The sequence below is a fragment of the Notothenia rossii genome (genome assembly GCF_949606895.1).
Source record: "Notothenia rossii genome assembly, chromosome: 10".
NCBI classification, from domain to species: domain Eukaryota; kingdom Metazoa; phylum Chordata; class Actinopteri; order Perciformes; family Nototheniidae; genus Notothenia; species Notothenia rossii.
The window spans coordinates 23218176-23223945 of record NC_136908.1 but is presented as its reverse complement, the minus strand read 5'-3'; positions in this window follow the sequence as shown (position 1 = coordinate 23223945).

Here is a 5770-nt window from a genome sequence, read left to right as displayed (position 1 = left end):
GCTCCCTCCCTGGCTCCCCCCATTTGGAACAGTGTCTGTGGCTGAATGGCCAGCGATTAGGTTCGGCGCATTTATCATAAGTGATCAGAGCTAACTGCCTGCCGTCAGATTTCATTTAAAAAACAGATCTGATTTTAAGACTATTTCTGCGCTCATAAAGAATGATAAGAATAAGAATAATGCGTATTGAATTGGTTTCATTAATTAGTTAGTTTATTTAACACTAGAACCGCCAATCGGGTCAATTTGTGTGATGTGTGTTGTGTGTGTGCAATGTAACTTTTTTTCAATAAAATATTAAAGTCTCTCAATCCGTGACTTTTCCTGAAAGTGTGTTATGTAGCACCCTGTGTTGTTAAAAATTGCATTCTAATAATAGCGGGATTTGATGGGTTTAGGTAGGCCGATACAAAAACCTCTGGCGGTTCTAGTGTTAAGGTAATTAGGTACAGTAGAAGCCCTTTTTTATCAGTAACAAATGTAGCAGTTGAACATAAAAGTCAACTAACTGAGGGTCACTTGCAATGACAGTGTTGTGTCTAACTGTAAGCTTGTCACTCAGAGTAACCTACAGTTAATTTAGCTGCTGGAGAAGAAAGATCAGGGGGGAGTGGGGGAGAGAGCTGTGGTTGATGGGCCATTAGTTGTGTAAATACACAGCTGAGAGCTGCCGTTTCATTCAGACTGTTTAAAAAACGGTAACAACGGACTATTTTTCTTAGCGGATGCATGTCAATTTAAATCAATACATACAACTATTTTTTAAATCAATACATATTTTTTAAATCAATAAAAACATTTTCTAAATCCATAAAAGCATTTAAATTAATATTGGGAGTCATGTCGTTACTTTGTTGAGAATGTGGCCATGTAATAAGCGGGATAATTTGCAGTGACTTGTTCCTTATGGGGAAAATAACACCCATCATGTGTGTGTAGAGGTGTGTGTGGTTAAAACACTTTCATGAAGTGAAGGAGGTTTTCCTTCTATAAAACAGCTGTGGGCAGCAGTGAGTGTCACGGACATGAATTCATAGATCAAGGCAGACTGGTGCACACACTCTCCTGTCCTGCCAACACTGGCAGGACAGTAGGCGACACGCCTGTTCTAAGCCGTGTCCCTCACTCCTCACATCCCAAGCTGCATCCCCACAAGTGTATTATGTTGTTACATCTCAGATTTTATGTTTCAGTTGTGCTCTGTCTATGTTCAGTGATGCAAACTTGTCACCTTTTGGCGAAATTCGCCGTTTTGAATCCAAAATAAGTTGTTTGTGTGATTCATGTAGATCTGCAATAAAAATATTTTTGGGGTATGGGGGGGTCTGGGACCCGGAGTAATCTGCAGCCGTGAGCTGTTATGTGCCATCATGACACGCATGGTGTTCTTTTTTTATATATTATAATGAAGTGCGAGCTGTGTGCTCGAGTCTTCCTGCCTGTCGGCTCTGCTCATGGATGTATAATAAGGCTCTGCTGCTCCGAGATGATGGTCTAGCTTCAGCAGCTACATTACCTACGGGTGCGTTCGTTAATATTAACTGTGCGTCCGGAGTCACTGTGGCACAGACTGGACCGCTGGTGAACAGCTGTTAGAACGGGCCGTTCAGGTGTTCAGAGCAGAGCTCCCTATTGGAGCGGCAGAGCGTGATGTGAACTGAAAAGTTTTTCTGTGGCAATATTATTTAAGGAATCGTTGAGCTAGCTAGCTAGCATTATTGTCACTATCTGCTAACGTTAGCTTTAGCCTTCTATTTCTAATAGTTTTTTTCATAGGCTATAAACAGAGGTGGTATAAGTATATATATATTGTACTTGAGTAAAAGTAGAAGTACTCAGATCTTGTACTAGAGTAAAAGTAGAAGTACTCAGGTCTTGTAGCCTACTTGAGTAAAAGTAGTAGTAGCCTACTCAGATGTTGTCCTTGAGTAAAAGTAGAAGTACCAGAGTGTAGGAATACTCTGTTACAGTAAAAGTCCTGCATTCAAAATGTTCCTCAAGTAAAAGTAGAAAAGTATTATCATCAAAATATAGTGAAAGTAGCGACAGTAAAAGTAGTCATTGTGCAGATTGGTCCATTTCAGAATAATATATATGATATGTTTTATAATGATTGATCATGAAAGTGTTCTCAAAGCTGGTAAAGGTGCAGCTAGTTTGAATGACTTTGTATACTGCAGGGTAGCTTGTGGATTTACTCCAGGTGGAACTAAAGTCTGATTTAACACTTGATTATATTTCACATAATTCATCCACATCTGTAAAGTAACTAAAGGTATTAAATACATGTAGGGGAGTAGATATACACCATGTACCTCTGAACTGTAGTGGAGTAAAAGAACAAAGTAGCAAAACATTGAAATACTTAAATAAAGTACAAGTATCAATTGTGCCCAAGTATATTACTTGTTGAGTTTATGAACTTAGTTACTTTACACCATGTGGCTATAAAGATAGAAAGACTAAGCCTTGCACAGAGGCATGAAAATACATTTTCAAAATGCTCAACAGTGCTGCCAAAATTATAAACTGACTGCTACACAATTTAAAATAAATGCTTTTATATATTTCTATTAGATGTGACTCTTTGGCGTTTCTGTTATTATTAACACTGCTGCTTTAGTTGTTCTGACTGCTAAAATCCTCTGTTATTCCTCATTTTAAAGCCGATATTCCGTGGGGTGGGGGAGCCGGGGGCTCGGGTCCTTGTCACCTTTTTCATACCTGATGAGTTTGCATCCCTGTATGTTAAAAAGCCTCAGTCACCTTAATTCATGTAATAAAAACATCTCAGGTCAGTAACACTCAAAGCTAAATGTGCAATACCATGTTCAGCTATGTTACTATTTATGATGTCATTGTTGTTACATCAGAAGATGTACATATTGGAATGATTTCTTAACTTACAGTAGGCTATTTTTTACAATTTGTGTTGGAAGGATTTATTAAATTACTATGAATATTGTCATTGTTGAAGGCTTTTAGAGAAGGATGAACTATAAGCCTGAATTACATAACATCAGTGGCGGCTGGTGGAAAATATTTTTGGTGGGGCTGTTGATATAGTGAGTAAAACATTTTTTTTTGGGAGAAATGACCCCTTAAATTGGGACTTCTGGTGATGTAATGGCCCCTTAAAATCGTAGTTCTAGGGCCAGGAACAACCAAGCTGAGTCGGGCTGAGTATGCTAAACTAGAAAGAGAATCGCTGTCAAGGGGGCTACAACTACAACAAGATGAACATATTTGACCGTGATTTAATTGTAATACACGTTTCAAAATGATGCCGAATTAACAACATACTGATACCCGATAGTAAAAACAGGCAGGAAACATGTGACTTATCAGTAACTTTAGACATCGTAACACAATTTTAAACAAGATTTTATTGTAGATTATACATTTTACTGATACCAATTGTATGATATTTACCGTGTTCATTAAAAATAAAATATATAAAATATATACATGTATATATTTGAAATATATATATTTAAAAAAAAAATTTAATTAAATTTTTTTTAAAACATTTTTTAATTTTTGTATGTGGGAAGAGGTGGGGCGGCGCCCCTAGCGCCCCTATGGGCCGGCCGCCACTGCGTAACATGTTATACCTAAAAACATAAAAGCCACAATAAATAAATCACAATTATTCTAGTTATTTTTACCTCCCGTATTGCTTTCAACCCACCAGCTTTTATGGTGTTGTTACGTCACTAACTGTAAGCTTGTCACATACAGTCTATGGTCACTCAGAGTAACCTACAGTTAATTTAGCATCTGGAGAAGAAAGATCAGGGGGGGAGGGGGGGGGGAGAGAGCTGTGATTGATGGGCCATTAGTTGTGTAAATACACAGCTGAGAGCTGCCATTTCATTCAGACTGTTTAAAAAACGGTAACAACGGACTATTTTTCTTAGCGGATGCATGTCAATTTAAATCAATACATACAACTATTTTTTAAATCAATAAAAACATTTTCTAAATCCATAAAAGCATTTCAATTAATATTGGGAGTCATGTCGTTACGTTGTTGAGAATGTGGCCATGTAATAAGCGGGATAATTTGCAGCGACTTGTTCCTTATGGGGAAAATAACACCCTTCATCCAGATGAGGATCCCTCCGCTACGCTTTGGGATCCTGATCGACCGACGAGGCTCTATTAAAATATACATATTTTTGGTGAATTACTGAGTTTAGGCACGTTAATAACGTTTTAATGAAGTTGAATACAGTATATTCATATGTGTCAGTGATTTCATGTCAATTCGGCGAACATAAACATAAATGATCGTGGTGAAGATGATGATTCAATTAGGATTAAAAATCGAGAGCCGGGCTGCATTTCCTCCCGTTCGTTTTTTTCGACTAAACAACATTATTTTGTTAAATAACAACATGGTGATGTTTTGTAAATGATTACATGTCTCTTATTTAGCACAGAGTATGATATCCGTGACATATGGATCTTAACAAAGTTCCGCTGTACATCCAGCGTACTGTATCTGACTTTATTTCACATGAGCTCCAGTGTGGAACCCCACTGCACCCCCTGGTGGATCAATGATCCATTGCAGCTGGCTTCATTATAATTACATTTATCTATGACGGGGGCGGTCTCAAGTCAAGCTGGAGGTTTTCCCTTGAGCGAGGGCAGATCACGTACCAATCACGGCCCTCGTGTTTCAAACTGTCTGAAATGAATCGCTACATCTGTATATGGGCAACTCTCCACCTATCAGGAGGAGACAGCCATCGCCATTGCCATTCGAAAGTGCCTGTAGGTGGCACTGTAGTCTGCCACAAAAGCAGCGAAGAAGACTTCTCAGATTCAGCTCTTGCAAAAACAGGGCTAAAAAAGAACAAATAGAGCGAAATGAGGCATGGCTAAAATGCATGATCTGTTTGGTATTTTGAAAAAAAAACTTTGCAGACATGTTTTATATGGGTATGGCCCTACAATATATGTTTCAAATATAACATGATAGGTCCACTTTAAGTAAACGGTTTGTTTATTGTAATCTTAGAGGTCGAACTAATGAGTGTGTCCGATTGCATCGTTAGTGGACACAAAGAGAAAATCAATATTAAAAATACTTTTTAGAGGCCTTTCTGCCAGGTATATCTATAATGTATTTATATTTTGAAAGGGAAATAGCTGCATCCAACAGTTTTTGTATGTTTCCATTGTCCACATTTTCCAGAGATTAGAGAGTTACATTAGTGTTATGATTCTGTTTAGTTTTAGTTTTGTTGTGTGCTTTTTTTTGGTGTTTTTTCCTGTCTCCCCCCTCCCTTCTCTGTTTTCCTCTGCAGGGCTGGTGTGTGACAGGGAGTTGGCTGGCTCCTCCCAGCAGCAGACGGGGCACACCTGTTTCCACTCACCTCTTCACCTGTTGATATAAAAAAGCCCGGTCCTCTTGCCACTTCCCTGCCAGATAATTCCTTTGTGTTCGATCCTCCGGTGTGTCTCGCTGTTCCCCTCGTCCCTGTGATCTTTTTGACTGGATTTTTGCCTCCTGTCTCTGACGTCTCCGTGCCAGCCAGCTTCCTGCCTCCACTGACGTTTTTCTGTGCCTCTGCTTAAATAAACTTTTTGTTTTTGACCATCTCTCTCGAAGTCTTTTGCTTTGGGGTCCAATATCTCTAGTCCGTAATAGAATTATCTGGCCTAAGTATGGACCCCGCAGAGACTGAGAGACTTAAGCAGGCTCTTTTCCACACAGGGAGCCCTTGTGGGGCAGCACGAACAAGCTCTGCAAGGAATC